Consider the following 19,794-nt stretch of genomic DNA (forward strand, 5'->3'; position numbering starts at 1 on the left):
TGGCGGTCCACAAAAGCGGTTTAAAGACTGTCTCAAGGCAAATATTTAAAAATGTAGTATAAACACAGAGCCAGTGTGGTGTAGCGGTTAAGAGCGGTGGACTCGTAATCTGGTGAACCGGGTTCGCGTCTCCGCTCCTCCACCTGCAGCTGGGTGACCTTGGTCCAGTCACACTTCTCTGAGGTCTCTCAGTCCCACTCACCTCACAGAGTGTTTGTGGTGGGGGAGGAAGGGAACGGAGAATGTTAGCTGCTTTGAGACTCCTTAAGGGGAGTGATAAAGTGGGATATCAAATCCAAACTCTTCTTCTTCTTCTAAACACCAACATTTGGGAAACACTGGCCTGTGAGCGCTCCAGTTGGAGAAAAGCCTTTACCAAAGGTGTCATGGACTTTGAAGACACTTGAACTCAGAACGCAAGGGAGAAACATGCTAAGAGGAAGGCACGTTTGGCAAATCCACACCATGATCAACTCCCACCAGGAAACCTGTGTCCCCACCGTGGAAGGACGTGTGGATTCAGAATTAGCCTCCACAGTCACTTAGGGACTCATTGTTCAAACCTTGTTTATGGAAGACAATCTTACTCGGCTACGAGGGATTGTCTGAGAAGAAGAAGAAGAAGAAGAAGAAGAAGAAGAAGAAGAAGAAGAAGAGAGGAGGAGGAGGAGGAGGAGGAGGAGGAGGAGGAGGACGAGGAGGAGGAGGAGAAGTATTTGATGTTTTGTGATTTTATCTTGTGAACCCCCCTGAGACCTGCGGGCATAGGGCAGTATACAAATTTAATAATTAATAAGTAAGCACTGGGAACAATGCTACCACCATTATTATTATTATTATTATTATTATTATTATTATTATTATACCACCCTTCACAAGATCTTAGCTTGAGCCTTTCTGCCCACCAACCACCAGCCGCTCTCCCAAGCCAGATCTGGCGCTGGCTCATCCTGGTGCTTCTCCAGTCAGCCAAAGCCATTGCCTGGACAGAGGGATTGCCTTGGCAAGCTTTCTGTCTCTTTGCCGGCGCATGACAGGTCACAGCTGGGGAGCCCAGCCGGCTGCAGGCCAAGCAGGGAAAGCAAATATTAGCACTCAGTGACTCCTGGGATGGTCCACGTGGAAGGAGGAAGGTCAGGAGAGGTGCACTCGGATGCTCCTTGGACTTGGCTGTGGTTGTGCCTCCCTCCCTGGGTGCTTTCATGGGCACTAGAAGGGGCTGTCTGCCTGGGCCTGCACCACATGCTGAGGGTCCAGGAGTGTGGAGAGGAAGCTGGCAGAGCCATGGATCTAGAATGCAGGGGATCTAGAATATCGACTTGTAGAGGGTCATCTAGAGGGCTATCCCACAGAGGATGGAACAAGCTTGTTTTCCTCCTGCTCCGGAGGGTTAGGACTCAAACCCGTGGCTTCAAGTTACAAGGAAGCATATTCCGATTAAACATCAGGAAGAACTTTCTGACAGCAAGAGCTGTTTGCCAGTGGAACAGACTCCCACAAGAGGCTGTGGACTCTCCTTCCTTGGAGGTTTTAAAGCAGAGGTTGGATGGCCACCTGTCATGGATGCTTTAGCTGAGATTCCTGCATTTCTGGGGGCTGGACTGGATGACCCTTGGGGTTCCCTTCTTGCGACTGGGGATTGGTGATGCTCGTTGTTGGACGCGAGGGCCCTTTCCCACGCAGCGTGCAATGGCTGGACTTCTTGGCGTGGGTCACTGTGAGCCCGGTGTCCTGAAAGGCCCCTTCGTTGTGGTTCATCATGACCTGGCCGAGAATGTTAGAGGGGTGGGGCGGGCAGAGGCACTGCCACAGAGCTGCCCTCCCTTCCTCCCTCTTTGCCAGCTGGGGACTGGGCTCCATCGGTGGCCTTTGGATTTCTGGCGCAGGCCAAAGGAAACCCAGTGCTGCAGCGTGGGATCAGGACCGGGAAGCCCCTTCCCCCTTAACCCAGGGGCAGGGTGAGCTGCGAGGTGAGTGAAAACCACTCAGGGTATGCTCAGAGGTTCCCTCTCCGTAGTTAACTTTGTGGTGTCCTGTTTAGGTATGTGTTTAGGTGCGACCATCTCGGGGCATTTGTGCACAAATCTGCATGTGGCAATTGGTACAACAACAACAACCATTTATACCCCACCCGTCTGGCAGGGTTTCCCCAGCCACTCTGGGCGGCTTCCAGCAAAATATTAAAATACAATAATTCATCAAATATCAATACCAGCCACCCTAGAAGCAGTGTGTGTGTGTGTGTGTGTGTGTGTGTGTGCTTGTTTGAAGGAAGATGGGTGATGGCAGCATCACAGCAAAACCCAAAAACCGTGCTGGTACATTGCCCACCCAAGCACCTTCCCTGCCCCCCCCCCCAATTCCAGGCTGGGGTCCCCAGCCAAGGAAAGCAGCTGCTCTGCCTGTCCAGACCACCACCCAATTTCTAAAGAGAAAAATGGGCATGTACATGCATAGAATTATAGAGTTGGAAGGGCACCCCAGGGGTCATCTAGTCCAGCTCCCCTGCAATGCAGGAATCTCAGCTAAAGATCTACTGCAGATGGTCATCCAAGCTCTGCTTAAAAACCTTCCCTGCCCCCTGGCTGACCCTAAACTCGCCGGGAGAGAAATCGCCCTCTGCCCATGTGCAGAGGCACCTCCGCTTTGCCAGAGGAACAGGAGAGGGTGCGGGGGTGCGGGGTTTGGAGGGATCTGGCTGAGCGGGGCGAGGCGGGGTCTCCAGGGTGCCCTGCCTCGGAAGGGCTCCCCAGGGGCGTCCCTCGAGGCCCCCCGGAGAGCGCCTGTGTCCACGGGAGGGCGTCCTCCGCTCCTCGGCGCGCGCGCCTCCGGGCACGGCTGTTGGCACGGAGCCTCGGCCGCTTCTGCCCGGCGGGGGTGGAGGCAGCGCGGGCAGGGCAGCGCCGGCGGCAGAGGACGGGCGCGCAGGAGCCGGGAGCGCCTTGCCGAGGAGAGCCGCCCGCAAGCGCGCCGTCGAGGGCCATCCGCTCCGGGGACGCGGCTCGGACAGTGTCCGGAGCGCCGCAGCGCGCCGTGCGCCCCGTCGAGGCTGCTCGCCATGGACGGGCAGGCGGCGCTGTGCGGCGTCGAGGCGGGCGAGGAGGCGTCGGGGGCGCCCCACTACGACTACAGCCGCATCGTGGGGCCGCTGCGCGAGCCCGCGGCCCCCGGCCAGAGGACGCGGCGCCCCGGCGGGCCGGCCAACGGCTGCGCCCCCATCTACGCGGGACACGAGACGGCGGCGCAGAGGTACAACGCTCGTCTCCTGCAGGCCGGTTACGAGCCCGAGAGGTGAGCGGCGCCGGATTCGGGGAAGCCCCGGGGTGGGGGTCGGGGTGAGAGCTAGTCTCTCCTTCCCCACGGCTGGTTTCCAAAGGGTCGCTCCCCACTAACTCGGGTTGACTAACTCCGGAGCCAATCGCGGTGCTTCTGAACTTCGGTTCTTGGCAAAAGGATCGTTTTAGTTTGGCAGGCGGAACTCAGACGTGCTGCGCACTTGCTTATTCTGCACCTGGGCGCCAGGTGCGCGTCCACACGCGCGCTCAGCCCGGCTTTACCCCGCGAGGTGGGCTGGGTGCTGAGTGGGTGCGACTGGCCCCGGGTCGCCCTTGGAGAGCACCAGCCACCACCACCCCCGTCGCTGCGCTTGCCGTGCCAGAAGAGACGCTCCCAGCCTGGGGCTCCTCTGCTCCTCGGAGGTTCCTGACTGGCCCCACAGCCCTTGAGTGGCAGAGGTTAGGCGGGGATCGACTGGTGGACCTCTGGGTGACCCAAAGTAGATCAGCAAGGGTTTCTGACTTCCAGTGGCTCAAAACCAATTGACTGTGCCACAGGGGGTATATTTTTAGGGGCTGCACATTGGTTTTAATTGACGTTCATACTGTAATTTTGAGTTTAGCCATCCTGGGACATCCTGGGGAAGGGATTGTAAGGAACTGAATTAATAACATCAACAATAACAACAACAGTAGCAACAAGCTGGCTCTTCTGCCTCCCTACGTCAGCCAGCTGAAATGAATAAAGTTTGGTGGTGTGTGTTGAAAGGGACCCCCTTAGGTCATCTAGTCCAACCCCCTGCAATGCAGGAGTCTCAACTAGATCATCCATGACAGATGGCCACCCAACCTCCTTAAAAACCTCCAAGGAAGGAGAGCCCACAGCCTCCCGAGGGAGACCGTTCCACTGCCAAACAGCTCTTAGCATTGGAAAGTCTGTTCCATATGTTGAGTCAGAATCTCATTTCCTGTCCTTTGAATCCACTGGTTCAGATCCTTCCCTCTGGAGCAGAAGAAAACAAGTTTGCTCCATCCTGTGGTCTCACCTCTATACCTTCCCTTCTCCAGGCCCAACCCCAAGTGGGAGCTCCCTTCGGTCCTGACCCTCAAAACAAATCCCTGGCCTTAGAGAGCTTTCAGTGTCTTTGGTTCAAAAAGAAACAGAGTAGATGCTGCTGCAGACCTGGAATCTGCCACTGCCTCCCAAAATGTTCCTGGAATCCTCCTGGAGGTCCCAAGACCTCCAGGAGGCCTTGAAGACATTTGCAACATCCCCCCTCCACCACCAAGCCAAGTCAAGAGGTGACCTGGGGGCACCCAGAACCTGGGCAGGATCCTGAGACACCCCCTGCCTTGCACAGAGGCAGAGCTCAGCCCACCCAGCTCAGTATTTTTGGCATCAGCCTCTCATGGTCCCTAGATGTTGCAGGACTACAAATCCCATCACCCCAGCATGGCCTGTGGTCAGGGGTGCCAGAACATCTGGGGACCCAAAGTTGAGAAAGGCTCCTCTCCACTCGCTGTCGACAGCAGCTGTCTAGAATTTCAGGCAGGGGGCCATAACCAGCCCTGCCTGGAGACAGCAGCACTATTAGGCATTGAACCCAGGTCCATCTCAGTGCAAAGGAAAGGGACCACTGACCTTCAGGGCCCCTGCCCAGTATCCTTGTGATGGCCCCTGGTCCCTGCTTCTCGCTTGCACAGCCAGCCCTGTAGGCTCCAGACGGGCCGGTCTTCGAAGGCTGCCCCATTTCTTGTCCCCTGATTCACCTGGGACGCAACTGCAGGGGGAAGTCTTCATTGTGCAAAATGGAATGACCTGGCAAGCAGCTGACCTGTGGCCTGACCCAGCAGAGCCCTTCTTGTGGACTGGCACAAGCACACAGAGCTAGCCCTGCGAGGTAAAGGTAAAGGTAAAGGGACCCCTGACCATTAGGTCCAGTCGTGGCCAACTCTGGGGTTGCGGCGCTCATCTCGCTTTATTGGCCGAGGGAGCCAGCGTACACTTCCAGGTCATGTGGCCAGCAGGACTAAGCCGCTTCTGGAGAACCAAAGCAACACACGGAAACGCCGTTTACCTTCCTGCTGGAGCAGTACCTATAAATCTACTTGCACTTTGACATGCTTTCAAACTGCTAGGTTGGCAGGAGCAGGGACCGAGCAATGGGAGCTCACCCTGTCGTGGGGATTTGAGCCACCGACCTTCTGGTCGGCAAGTCCTAGGCTCTCGCATCCCTAGCGCTGCGAGGTAGGCCACTGTTATTCCCAATGGAAGGTGAGCTGCCCACAGCAGCTACACAGGGGTGTGTGTGTGTGTGTGTGTGTGTGTGTCCTGCTGAAACAGGAATCATCATGGAAGGGAAAGCTCTGCATGTGGCGTGGAGTATGTGCTGGTCCCTGTGAGCGCATCTGGGCAATAGTAATAAAAATATTGTTTATCGATATCCTGTGTTTTCCCCAGACCAGGAACGAAGGCAGCCTGCACAAATGTGGCCTAGGACCCACATACCTACAGGACCGCCTCTCCTGGTCTGCCCCGCGGAGGACCTTAATGTCCATAAATGACAACATTTTGGAGGTCCCAAGTCACAAGGCGGTTAGATTGGTCTCAGCTAGTGCCAGGGCCTTTTCAGTAGTGGCCCTGACGTGGTGGAACGCTCTGTCACAGGAGACTAGGGCCCTGCGGGACTTGACATCTTTCCGCAGGGCCTGCAAGACGGAGCTGTTCCGTCTGGCCTTTGGTCTGGACTCAGTCTGACCCTTATGTTTCCCTCCACTTATGGTCTTGATCTATCGGCTACTTTAAAATGAGGCTGCATTTTAAATTGCATTTTAACCTGTATTTTAAATTGGTCCCCCCCCATTATGTTTTTACTGTGATTTTATTGGTGTTAGCCGCTCTGAGCCCAACTCTGGCCAGGGAGGGTGGGGTTTAAATAATAATAATAATAATAATAATAATAATAATAATAATAATAGTTATTATTATTATTATTATTAATCAAAACAACACAGATCAAATGGGGAAGACTAAAGTCATAATTTGAAATACAGTGGTATCTCGGTTTATGAACTCAATCCATTTTGGAAGTCCGTTCTTAAACCAAAACCGTTCTTAAATCGAGGCGCGTTTTGCCTAATGAGGCCTCTTCCTGTCGGTGCCCTTCGACCGCTCAGATTCCGTTTGTAGACCGAGGTAAAGTTCTCAGACTGGGACACTACATCCGGTTTTGTGGAGTTCGTAAACCGAATCGTTCGTAAACAGGACTGTTCTTAATCCGAGGTACCACTATAGATGCAATTAAACTATAATAGGGTTCAAACATTAAAAAAAACAGGTTGCTGACAGGAGAGAGGCCTTGTCCTGAAGAGGTCAAGAGGGCATTTGAGGGGTAAGGTGACCTCACAGGTAAACTGGTCCCCAGATGGGATGATGCCAAAGAGCAAATCACTGATCCAAACCGTTTACTGAAAGACCAGCTGGTCCACCAGGAGGCTAATAATAATAATAATAATAATAATAATAATAATAATAATAATTTATTTATACCCCGCCCTCCCCAGCCAAGGCTGGGCTCAGCGTGGCTAACAAGCAATAATAAAAACAAGTTGAATGAATACAACTAAAAAACAAGATTAAAATACGACATTAAAACATTAAAATGCAGCCTCATCACAGGAGGAGAAAGGAAAAAAGAAAGAGGGGGAGGGAATCAATTGATTCCAAGCCAAAGGCCAGGTAGAACAATTGTGTCTTACAGGCCCTGCGGAAAGAGATCAGATCCTGCAGCGATCGTTCCACCAGGCTGGAGCCATCACTGAAAAGGCCCTGGCTCTGGTTGAGGCTAATCTGACTTCCTGAGGGCCCGGGACCACTAGGGTGTTGCTATTCATGGACCTTAAGGTCCTCTGTGGGGCATACCGGGAGAGGCGGTCCCGTAGGTACGAGGGTCCTAGGCCATGGCTTAAGAGAGCGCTGGCATAGATAGTGTGGGGGCACCAAAGGGAGAAGGTGTAGAGGCCTGGGCTGCAGGAAGAATCTGAGCCCCTTTCCAGGGGTGAGGATCCCCACAGAAGGCTGGGTGCCCAAGCTCCTCAGCCAGGAACTGGGAGTGACCCCAAAGGGGCTGGGGGCTGAGGCTCTGGAGCTGAGGCTCCATGGCGAATCTAAAGGCTGCCTAAGCTGGGTGGGTGACGATTATGATTTAATTTTTCCGCAAGTCTCCATCTGCTCAGCAGAGACCCTGGGTGACCCCGGGGTGGGAGCTCTTTTCGGACGGCTGCTCGGGGGCTAGTTATCTGCCTCTGGCCTAAAGTGTCTGAGCTCTTACGTAATGACTTTTAAAGGCTTAATATGAATTTGGCAGGTGCTCATCTGATCTGCGTAGCATCTGCTGGCGGTGGGGAGGGGGCCGGCGTTGGCCCAGGGCCATTTCACCCGGGTCTGGATGGGTTTTGCTGGCGGCACTCGTGTGCCAAATCAGAGGGGCTGAAAACCTACGCCATAAACTCTTGGAAGGCAAGGAGCCCCCTTGGGTCAGGTCCAGCTGAGCTGCCTGAATGATGGGTGCCCAGGGGCTTTCCAGAGCTCAGGAGGACCCGAAAGGGATGCGCGAGACCCAGCCTGTCCCCGTACCGCCACTGCTGCAGAGAGTAGGGCCATGAGAAGAGCCTGGCTGCCGGATCCAGCCGGTGGCTCAACACAGTTCTCGCAGTAGCCAGCCAGATGTCTCTACTGGGAAACCTGCAATTGGAACCTGAGCAGAAAAGCACTATCCTGCCATTTCCAGCAGCTGTTATTCAGGAGCATTGGTGCCTCTTCACTGCGGAGGCAGAGTGTGGGCGTCATGGCGAGGAGCCAGCCAGAGACCCTCTCCCCCCTTGAAAGAGGGGGCCTCTCTTCCACCTGCCCTGCCTGCTCAAACCTGCTTTGCAGGGTTCCTGAGCCCCACAAAGCACAGAGGACAGCAGGATGGGAGCAGGAGAATCGACTCTGGCCGTCTACAGCGCTCTGAGGTCCTCAGCTATTGTCTGTCGAAAGGTAGCTGAGGCGGAAAGCAGCTCATCTGGGCTGGCCTTGGCTTGACCCATCGAGGGCAGACAAGTGGATTGGGCCCCAGTGTAGCAACACAGCAAGCGCTCCAGGGCTTCAGGCAGGGGGGGGGGGTCTGCTCCTAGCCCTGCCATGGAGAACTGAACCTGCGACCTTCTGCATACCTATTATTATTATTATTATTATTTTATTATTATTTTCATCTAAAGATCACAGGGTGGTTCAATCCTGAGATAGCCTTCAGTATACACAGCAATCCTCAGATAGCAGCCAGCGGCAAACAGCTCTTCCTCAAGTTCTTTGCAGGACTGAACTGGGGGGTTTTTTGGAGGGAAAAGAGACCTAGCAGACCCTCCTGCCTTTGACAATGGAAAACCAGGAGGGCGACCAGGGGATGGAGTCCACCAGCGCCTGCAAGGATTATGTTATCTATTCTCCATGAGGTCTGGCGACATGCCCCGCCCCAGAACCATTCTAAGCAAGCATTTCCTTGTCCCTTTCTTGGCACTTAAGGTGTCGAATGCACAGCTCACTTCAGTAACTTTGTGAAAAGCCCAGAATTTATTTGGAGCTGCGTAAATCGGTGAGGTCCAGTTCCTCGATGTCAGACACTGGAATGCTAACAAGGCCTGTTTCTGGGTAGATCAACAGGATCTTATAGCTGCGTAAGTGGGGAGGCAGAAAGAGAATATCTACTGCCCAGTGGAAGACTGTGAGGCGCACATGGACTTGCCAATGCACACAAACTCATGCTTCTTCTGGCTGTGCTTTCCGCACACGTTAAGAGAACCAGGGCAGGGCATTGGCTTCTGCGGACCCCTCCGGAAACGCTGCCTACCTTTTTCTGGCGCACCCTTGCCCCGCAAAGCTGCTCCTGGCTATTTCTGCCGCAGGATAGAGGAGTGACGTTGGAGACCTTAATCTCTGAGGCAGCAAATGCTGCTAATTGTGGCCTGGCTGCGATGGGCTGAGCAGAGACAGCAGGGAAGAGGCATATCCGGGGCGGACCCAGCTGCTGCTCCCCCTGGGCAAAGGTGGGGCACCTCCCTCTTCCCATGCCCCCTGCCATCTCCGCTGCTTGGAGGGCTTCCGTTTCCTGCCCATAGACTGCCTGTCTTGGGCTGACTTGGGAAAGTGATCACCAATCCCGGTTATTCCAGGACACGACAGTCAAGGCTTTTAGTCTTGCTTCAGAAGGACATGGCAACGTCCGATTCACTCCCTTGATCTTGTGAACAAATGTCTCTTTTTTAAAGATATTGTATTGTATAACTGGGATGCGGATGGCACTGTGGTCTAAACCACTGAGCCTAGGGCTTGCTGATCAGAAGGTCAGCGGTTCGAATCCCTGCAACGGGCTGAGCTCCGGTTGCTCAGTCCCTGCTCCTGCCAACCTAGCAGTTCCAAAGCACGTCAAAGTGCAAGTAGATAAATAGGTATCGCTCCGGCAGGAAGGTAAACGGCATTTCCGTGCGCTGCTCTGGTTCGCCAGAAGCGGCTTAGTCATGCTGGCCACATGACCCAGAAGCTGTACGCCGGCTCCCTTGGCCAATAAAGCGAGATGAGTGCCGCAACCCTAGAGTTGGTCACGACTGGACCTAATGGTCAGGGGTCCCTTTACCTTTACCTTATTGTATAACTACATTAGTATATAAATCTTAGATTTCTAAATAATTTCACTATATATAAGATAAGATCTAAATCAGTCCAAGAACATTTATTGTAAGATTTCTTTTTCTTTTTCCATTTCCCTTTTTCTGTTTGTTTGTTTGTTTGTTTATGTTTTTTGCTAATAGTAATAAAAAAAGAATAGGGTGGTCCTTGGAGATCAGGGAGCATCTTGCCTCCCTTCTTCCAATTTGGACCAGACAGCTTCCAATCCCTTCAGATCCCAAGCAGTTTACCCCCCAAAGTGGTGTCCCGTCAGGACTTGGGGCCCCACAGGGAGTTATCCAGCCTGCCACACGGAGATCAGGTCAAAGGAGGGAACTAGTGGGATGACCAGCCAGGTTGCCTCCATAGTAATAGGTCACCAAGAGCTTAGCTGCTGCCCCTGCATTGCAGGGGGTTGGACTAGATGACCCCTGAAGGTCCATCCCAACTCTACAGCTCTGCAATTCTGTGAGCTGTGCTGCAAAAGTTTCCAGGTAGAACAGAAGCACCTTGAAGATTTGCCCACATTTCACATTTCTCAATTTTGCATCTGATACCCGTCTCAGAATTTGAACGGTTTGGACTAGATTTGGTCCGGCTTTCGGGTAAGGTGGGTGGGCTCAGGAACTGTCAAATGCCATCAAATGCCGCTCACTGCCTGTCAGTTGTCAGTCAAAAGCAATAATCCCAAACGCCACCTAGTGTTAAATAACATTGTGTCCATTGCACACACATTTGGCAAATACCGTATTTTTCACTCCATAAGACACACCTAGTTTTTAGAGGGGGAAAACAAGGGGAAAAAATATTCTGAACGGAACAGTGGATGTATGATTTTCGTGGTTCATGCTGTGGACAAAGACATGGGATCTGATGGTGAATTTGGGGTGACCCAATGCAAAAATCCTGAGGATCCATTTGGATCCATGCTTTGTCACCATGTTTTTGTGCCATTGCAGCCCCACGCAACAGCAGGTGCGTGATTTTTTGGGTGCATGCTGAAGCCGTGGACATGCTATGTGATCTGATGGTGAATTCGGGGTGACCCAATGCAGAAATCCTGAGGATCCATGGGCTTTTACCTCCCCCCTCCCAGGCAGCCTCCGCTAGCCTCCCTTATCTCTCTCCCGATCCCACCAATCAGCTGTTTCCTTTCAACACTCCCTTCCCTCCCTTAGTGTCTTTTCCTTAGCTAGAGCAGTTTTTTGCTCCTCCTTTTCTTCTAATTTCTCTCCTTATTGGTTTAGTCTTCCTGTTTCCCCTCTTTGCAAGTTTGCTGTCTTTCCCTCCCCCCCCTCCCAGGCAGCCTTCTTTATCTCAAGTGTCCCTTATCTCTCTCCCCAATCAGCAAATGATCATCGGCTTTGTTTCAACACCCACTTCCCTCTTTCAAAAAAGAGAGCATGATCTGCTTTTTGCCCCGGGCAATTCGGCTCCAGGGACCACGTATTCGCTCTATAAGATGCACAGACATTTCCCCTTACTTTTTAGGAAGAAAAAAATGCGTCTTATGGAGCGAAAAATACAGTATTTGGCAAACGAAATCAATGAAGCATCTGAGAGAGGAGGCCTTATGGTAATGGGCACATAGATGGACTCCCCCAGGAGGCAGCAATGATCCCCAATTGGGATGGCTATAAAACAGGATTAGGCCCATTCGCAGAGGAGAGGGATGTCAGTGGCTCTTGGCCAGAATGGCTCTGCTCTGACCTCTAAGGTCAGAGGCAGCGGTGCTTCTGAACACCAGCTGTTGGAAACCGCCAGAGGGGAGAGTGTGGCTCTTGTGCTCAGATCCTGCTTGCGGGTTTTCCACCATGGGCATCTGGTTGGCCCCTAGGTGACCCAGTAGCCTCTTCTCAAGCGCATATCTGGGAACGAGGGCCGGCTAGCTGGCTGGCAGGCTCACCCGCCTCTGCTGCCGTAAGAGAGGCTTCCTTCTCCGGCACGAAAACAAGGCTAGCTGCCATGGGGCTGTTTTCCTGCTTGCCTCTCCTGGGGCATAATTAACTGGGCCAGGCTGCTCTGGGCACTGGGGAGCTGCCTGCCTGCAGCTGTACACAAGCCTCAGCCGCGGGCGCAGGCTGGCAGGGGAGCCGGAACAGGGAAACTCTCTTTCTGCTCCTGCAGTGTGAGAGGAGGGCTGGAGAAGCGGATCAGGCCAAAGGGCTCTCATCTAGTCCAGCACCCTGGGAAACCTGTATGCAAGATTTGATAATAATAATAATAATAATAATAATAATAATAATAATAATATTTTATTTATATCCCACCCTCCCCAGCCGAAGCCAGGCTCAGGGCGGCTAACAGCAGTAAAGTAATACAGCATTCTAAAATCAATTCGTTATAAAATCAGTTCATATCAAATCAATGGCAACCATTGGGCTGGAGTTCTGTGAGGATTACCAAGGAGGGGGTAAAGCTGTGCCCTGGCCAAAGGCCAGGCAGAACAGCTCTGTCTTGCAGGCCCTGTGGAAAGATGTCAAGTCCCGCAGGGCCCTAGTCTCTTGGGACAGAGCGTTCCACCAGATTGGGGCCATGGCCGAAAAAGCCCTGGCTCTGGTTGAGGCCAGCCTAACCTCCCTGTGGCCCAGGATCTCCAAGATGTTTTTGCTTGAAGACTGTAAGGTCCTCCGTGGGACATACCAGGAGAGGGGGTCCTGTGGGTACGAGGGTCTTGGCCGTATAGGGCTTTAAAGGTTAAAACCAGCACCTTAAACCTGATCCTCTACTCCACCGGGAGCAAGACTCTCCCCTCCTGCCATCTCTGGCATTCAGAAGCACTGCTCAGTCCGACTGCGGAAGGAGAGCTGAGCCAACATGTCTAGGAGCCATCAATAGCCTCTCTCCTCCTCCCTGAATTTGTACAACCCTCCTTTGAAGCCACCCAAGTTGGTGGCAGTCCCTGCCTCCGGTGGGAGGGAGTTCCACAGGTTAACTGTGCACGTGGTTTGTGCCCTGCACAGGTCGACCCTGAACGACACCTCATAGGTACTTTGGGAGGAAAGATCCTGGCCATCGCGGCTGGGCTGGGCTTCCCCAGCAGGAGGAAGCAATGTTTCTGAATGCCAGTTGCTGGAAACGACAGGGGTGTGTGAGTTACTCTTGTGCTCAAATCCTGCTTCTGGGCTTCCCATAATGGGCACCTGGCTTGCCACTGTGGGAACAGAATGCTGGACTAGATGGGCCTGATCCGGCAGGGTTTTTCTTGTGTTCTTATGGAACCTGCAGGGCCAGGGGCAGTCTATCTTGATCCCTGGAGGTATTTGGCCACTGTGATGACTGGATGGGCTGGTCAAGCAGCAAGCTCTTCTCCTATGTCCCAGCCAGAAGGTGTGACCTGGCCAGGTGGGCTCACCCTCTTTCCTCCTTCCTAAAAATTGCAGCCAGGGAGTTGCGCCTAATGGGAAGTGGCGCCTAATGGGAAGTGGCCCCCAACCAGATTCTGCCGCCTGCATGGCTGCACCCAGGGCCTGAGAGGCTGGCTGCCTTTCCCCTTGGCTCTCCTGGACCCTTCAAGACCCGCCTGGCAAGAGGACGGGGATTCGGTTACCATAATTCTTGAAGATTGACGAGGTGAAGTGGCCACATGCGGGGTGAGGCGATCTCGTAGGCAAACTGGTCCCAGGGGCTCAGATCTCTGAGCGCAGGTGTTACAGACTGACGAGACCTCGCTGCTGTCAGCAATCGGGTTGCAGCATCCCACACTCGCTGCAATGAGGTGTGAGGACAGCCCTACCCAGAGAACAAAGGAAAGAACCTCAGGCAGAGGCCTCATTCAGAAGACGCCGTGTGCGTCTTCTGGTGAAGCTGGATCCTGACTCCCATGATACATTTGACGAAGGGGAGAGATGAGAGTCCAGGAAAGTTGATGCTGCAATAAATTGCGCTGTCCCAAGAGGGACGGCTTTGTTGTTCTTCCTGCCAAAGACTCAAAGACAGGCAGCATCTCTGCAAATGGAAAGGATGTGTTTCTGCAGGCAAAGTGCTGCCCCCCTGGAGCAGGGATCCCTGCCCAGCAAGCATCTTGCCAGAGGAGAACGGATTCAACAAAAGGCTCCTGTGATCCCAGGGTCCTCAGAGGAGGCTGCCTGCTCTGTCTCTGCGTGATTCACCATTCTGGGCTGGCCTCCCCGGCCTGTCCCACCCAGGCTGCGCTTGACGCAGACGATTCTGCTGTTTCCCTGGAGCGGGTGAAACTGGCTCATTTTGCCGATCACTCCCCATGGAGAGGCACAGCCCAGTTATCTGAAGAAGCCACGTCCAGGTTGGGGATGCACACAGAGACACAACGGGGTGATGGTGAACTCCTCTGAGAGAAATTCTCAATGTAGTCTTTTTGTTGGGGTGCAAGCTGGGGGGGGGGTGATGGACACACAGCTTCACTGTAAATTCCAAATCAAAAGAAGCAAAAATTCAACCCTGGCTTGAGTCATTCATTCATTCATTCATTCATTCATTCATTCATTCCAGGATCTACCCAATCCCGTCTTTTACAAGTGTTTGAAGGCAGCTAAGAATAAGGAATTAAAACCACCTCACAGCACGATAATAGACATAAGGGAAGTAGCAGCAAGGCAGCGCCCTGGGAGGAGGGAACTGGCAGCCATGAATACAAGTCTCTAGTTTAAAAGTCGGGATGAACCTCATTAAAAGGAAACTTTAGAAAAGATTTACCATTGGGGGGGGCAGCCCCCCGCCACTCTGCACGCTTAAAGTGTGGGTCACAATGGAGTCACCAGCAAGAGCTTCAATAAAGGGAGGCGCCCAGAGCAAAGCTGGAGGATATAAATGAGGAAACCATTAAAAATGGCCAGCGAAGCTTTGCAAACTCTTCCCCCATCCCACTTTCCCCCTTTAAAGGAACTTTTTAGCCCAGAAAAAACCGCAGCTTGTTCTGTGGAAACCAAACAGGGAACATTTCTCCACCTTTCCATGCCCTGCTTATTTCAGGCTGCCAGCCAAGTCAGGCCGGTAAAGAACCATAAAATTGTAGAGTTGGATGGGACCCCTGAGGGTCATCTAGTCCAACCCCCGGCAATACCGAGATCACAACCAAAGCATTCCTGGCAGATGGCTACCCAACCTCTGCTTAAAAGCCTCCAGCATCCCCTTCTGAAGCAGCAGCCCTGCAGAGACAACTCTTAATCTCAGGGACACGGGTTCGAGCCCCACTTCGGGCAAAAGATCCCTGCACTGCAGTGCGTTGGACTAATAATAATAATAATAATAATAATAATAATAATTTATACCCCACCCTCCCTGGCCAAGGCCAGATGATCCTTGGGTCCCTTCCCACTGTATACCTGGAGGAGTGTCTCCACCTCCATCGTTCTGCCCGGACATTGAGGTCCAGCGCTGAGGGCCTTCTGGCGGTTTCCTCCCTGCAAGAAGCCAAGTTACAGGGAACCAGGCAGAGGGCCTTCTCGGTGGTGGCACCCGCCCTGTGGAACGCCCTCCCATCAGATGTCAAAGAAATTAACAACTATCTGACATTTAGAAGACATCTGAAGGCAGCCCTGTTTAGGGAAGCTTTTAATGTTTAACAGACTACTGCATTTTAATACTTTGTTGGAAGCCACCCAGAGTGGGTGGGGAAACCCAGCCAAATGGTCAGGGTACAAATAATAAATTATTATTATTATTATTCCCCTCTCCAGCGACTGGGCAATCAATTGCAATTGCACTGGGGAAACCGGCTGGTGGAACTCAGTGCAAGTGGGCCTGAGGTTCCCCGTCTGGCCACTGGAGGGCAGCAGAGGCATCCTCTTTCGTTTGTCCTGCTACGGACTTTGGGGTGGGGTCCCTGGCATGGTTGGCATTCCTGGGGCACAGCAGCCAAGGGCAGCTTCTTGCCTCTTCAAGTCTTCAGGTGCCAGCTGCCCACTGCAGAGGCTGCAGAGCTTCTACCGGGCCAGCTTCAAGGCGTTACTTACTCCTGGTATAGGAAGTCCTTAACAACTCGGGACCAGTTTAGCCCACCAGCGCCCGCTGGACCACCTGTAGAACTGGCCTTGTTACAGGGGCCACACAAAACCCCACTCCGCATTTGTAAGAGTGCAAACCTTTCGTGTTTACCCTTTGGAACTCCCTGCCTATGGATAACAGGCAGGCACTGTCAGAAGGTTCATGTCTGCTGGCTACAAACCTGCTATGTTTTTATTTTTTTGCTAAGGACAAAAATGAGAGAAACCCCACGATGAAAGCCCTCTCTTTGGAGCAGGAACTGTCCTGAAAATGAGGTACAATTTAGAGGTTGCCCATTGATATGGCTGCAGCAATAAGGAGGGGAGACATTGGAAGGAGGAAGCTGTTAATCAACATTGCAGGAGACCCTGAGCAAACAGGCCGGAGGGGCATGCGCTGCTGTTTTTAACCCAGTGTCTGCAGAGGGACAGCCATCCGAATCGTCCTCCCAGATGCAATCCTTCCAGGAAAGACAGGGTACCCTCCATTCTGCCCTGGTCAGACTTCACAAAGACTCCAGGTCTGGGCACTATGCTTGTAGGGAGGGGAACGCAGGAGGGCAGTTGCCCCCCATCAAGTACGGTAAATTAAAAAAAAAAGTACTTAACTAATTGACCAATTGCATCGCAGGTAACTCGGTTATGCCCCTACAATAAAGCCTGCCCCCCTAAAATAAATCCCGGCTATAGGTAAAAAAGGGGACACAGATGGAGCTGTGGGTTAAACCACAGAGCCGAGGACTTGCCGATTGGAAGGTCGGCGGTTCGAATCCCTGCGACGGGATGAGCTCCTGTTGCTCGGTCCCTGCTCCTGCCAACCTAGCAGTTCAAAAGCACGTCAAAGTGCAAGTAGATAAATAGGTACCGCTCCAGCAGGAAGGTAAGCGGCGTTTCCATGCGCTGCTCTGGTTCACCAAAAGCGGCTTCGTCCTGCTGGCCACATGACCCGGAAGCTGTACGCCGGCTCCCTCGGCCAGTAAAGCGAGATGAGCACCGCAACCCCAGAGTCGGTCACGACTGGACCTAATGGTCAGGGGTCCCTTTACCATTTACCTTTATAGGTAAAAAGGCAAAGGACCCGTGGATGGTTAAGTCAGGCCAAAGGCGACTATGGGGTTGTGGCGCTCATCTTGCATTCAGGCCGAGGGAGTCGGTGTTTGTCCACAGACAGCTTTTCCGGGTCATGTGACCAGCAGGACTAAACTGCTTCTGGTGCAACGGGACACCGTGACGGAAACCAGGGCGCATTTTACCTTCCTGCCACAGCAGTGGCAACGGACAGGGCAACGGGAGCTCACCCCGTTACATGGATTTGAACCACCAACCTTCTGTTCTGCAAGCCCAAGATGCTCAGTGGTTTAGACCACAGTGGCACCTGCATCCCCTATGCACATGCTGGGCGCCACAATTTAAGAAGGATGTTGACAAGCTGGAAGATGTGCAGAGGAGGGCGACCAAGAGGATCCAGGGTCTGGAAACCAAGCCTGATGAGGAATGGTTAAAGGAGCTGAGTATGTTTAGCTTGGAAAAGAGGCGTCTGATAAGTGATATGACGGCCTTCTTCAAATATTTGTGGGGCTGCCCCACGGAAGATGGAGCAAGCTGGTTTTCGGATGCTGCACGGGGGAGGATCCAAACCAACAGATCCAAATGAGGAACGAACCCTGAGGAAAAACTTTCTGCTGGCGAGAGCTGTTTGACAGTAGAATGGACTCCCTTCGAAGGTGGTGGACGCTCCTTCCTTGGAGGTTTCTAAGCAGAGGTTGGATCCTGTAGCTGAGATTCCTGCATTGCAGGGTGTGGACTAGGTGACCCTTGGGGTATTTCATGATTCTATGATGGCAGAAAGATTTTTCTTGGCTTGCAAACAGTATCCCTGAAGGAGCATCTCCACCCCCATCGTTCAGCCCGGACACTGAGGTCCAGCTCCGAGGGCCTTCTGGCGGTTCCCTCCCTGTGAGAAGTGAAGCTACAGGGAACCAGGCAAAGGGTCTTCTCGGTGGTGGCACCCGCCCTGTGGAACACCCTCTCACCAGATGTCAAAGAAATTAACAACTATCTGACTAGAAATAAATAAAAAAAATGTCCAGTAGCACCTTAGAGACCAACTGAGTTTGTTCTGGGTATAAGCTTTCGTGTGCATGCACACTTCTTCGGATACGTGCACACAAAAGCTTATACAGTGGTACCTCGGGTTAAGTACTTCATTCGTTCCGGAGGTCTGTTCTTAACCTGAAACTGTTCTTAACCTGAGGCATCACTTTAGCTAATGGGGCCTCCCGCTACCGCCGCACCACTGGAGCACGGTTTCTGTTCTCATCCTGAAGCAAAGTTCTTAACCTGAAGCACTATTTCTGGGTTAGCGGAGTCTGTAACCTGAAGCGTATGTAACCTGAAGTGTATGTAACCCAAGGTACCACTGTACCCAGAACAAACTTAGTTGGTCTCTAAGGTGCTACTGGACAATTTTTTTATTTATTTCGACTGCGTCAGACCAACATGGCTACCTACCTGAATCTAGAATCATGACTTTTAGAAGACATCTGAAGGCAGCCCTGTTTAGGGAAGTTTTTAATGTTTGAAGTTTTATTTTGTTTTTAATGTTTTGCTGGAAGCCACCCAGAGTGGCTAGGGAAACCCAGCCAGATGAGAGTATAAATAATAATAATAATAATAATAATAATAATAATAATACCGTATTTTTCGCCCTATAGGACGCACCGCCCCATAAGGCACACCTAGTTTTTTGGGGGGGAAATAAAGGGGGAAAAATTATTCCCCCCCAGGCGCGGGGCTGGGGCGGGGGAAGCCCGAGCTTCCCCCGACCCCAGCCCCCAAACAGGCAGCTCTCTGCAAGCCGTGGGAGCCCAGTGCTGGCTCCCGCTGCTTGCGGAGAGGTCCGTGAAGCCTAGACGCGCTGAGCTCAGTGTGCGCAGGCTTCAGCATGCAGGCAACTCTCCGCAAGCAGCGGGAGCCCAGCGCTGGGCTCCCACTGCTTGCGGAGAGGTGTGCGAAGCCTGCATTCGCCCCATAGGACGCACACACATTTCCCCTTCATTTTTGGAGGGGGAAAAGTGCGTCCTATGGGGTGAAAAATACGGTAATTTCCCCCCAGCAGAGCCAGGCGTTCAAGACAGAAGTCGAGGCAAGGCCCTGGAGCAGAAGGAGCCCAAATCACTCTCCCTCTGTATCGATTCTGCTGCCTCCTTTTGGCCACAGTGACCCATGAACCCCAAAATGTAGTTGGACGCGGTTCTGCTGAACTGGCAAATGGACTTCTGGTGCCTTTGCTCTTGGGGGGACGGCAGAGCACATCAGCCTTAGGCAGGGAGGCCAAATCTCACATTCCTGGCCAAGAGACCCCTCAGGTGTCTCTAGGGCTTCCCCTTTGAGCATCAGTTCCACTCCAAAAGCGGCTTTCAGTGCCAGGGCTCACCCCAAGAAGGAAAGAAAGAGAACGGCCTCTGAGGATGCACAGAGTGCATTGGTGTCACTGCGGAGTACACGCAGCCAGGGTGTACACACTGAAAGTTGTGGCTGCATTAAGAAGCAGCGCCTCCCCTTGCAGGATCAAGCCCCTTTGACAAGGGGTGCTGAGCCCAGGAGCGGCTGGCCTGAGGACCAGGCACGCAATCTGCCTGCCTCGACTTCTCCCTCGAACTCGGGACTCTCCTCGGGGGACATAAATGAAACTCCTGTTTGCAAGCCAAGAAAAACCTTGTGCTTTGGACCTGACCAGCTTTTCCTGGCTGGAAAAAAGTGTGATAGCAGTTTGGTAGGGGAAGGTCAGGGCAGCCCAGGAAGCTTCTCCCAAAAAGAACCATCGTGGTTTGCAAGAGTTTGAAATGGA

At 52.8% G+C, this 19,794-nt stretch overlaps 1 protein-coding gene across 2 annotated transcripts in view; it reads left to right on the forward strand.

The window, feature by feature from the left end:
• Window positions 1–3,187: 3,187 nt before the first annotated feature.
• The window catches only part of IMPDH1 (inosine monophosphate dehydrogenase 1), a 65,497-nt gene continuing 48,890 nt past the window's right edge, over window positions 3,188–19,794 (forward strand). The window contains exon 1 of one of the 2 annotated variants that reach the window (XM_081023011.1): window positions 3,188–3,291. The gene's annotated coding sequence lies outside the window, so the exon portion shown is untranslated. The remainder of the gene's footprint in view (window positions 3,292–19,794) is intronic. The other variant, XM_081023012.1, reaches the window with a different exon arrangement.

The sequence above is a fragment of the Podarcis pityusensis genome (assembly GCF_964106645.2).
Source record: "Podarcis pityusensis genome assembly, chromosome: 10".
In the NCBI taxonomy this organism is placed as follows: domain Eukaryota; kingdom Metazoa; phylum Chordata; class Lepidosauria; order Squamata; family Lacertidae; genus Podarcis; species Podarcis pityusensis.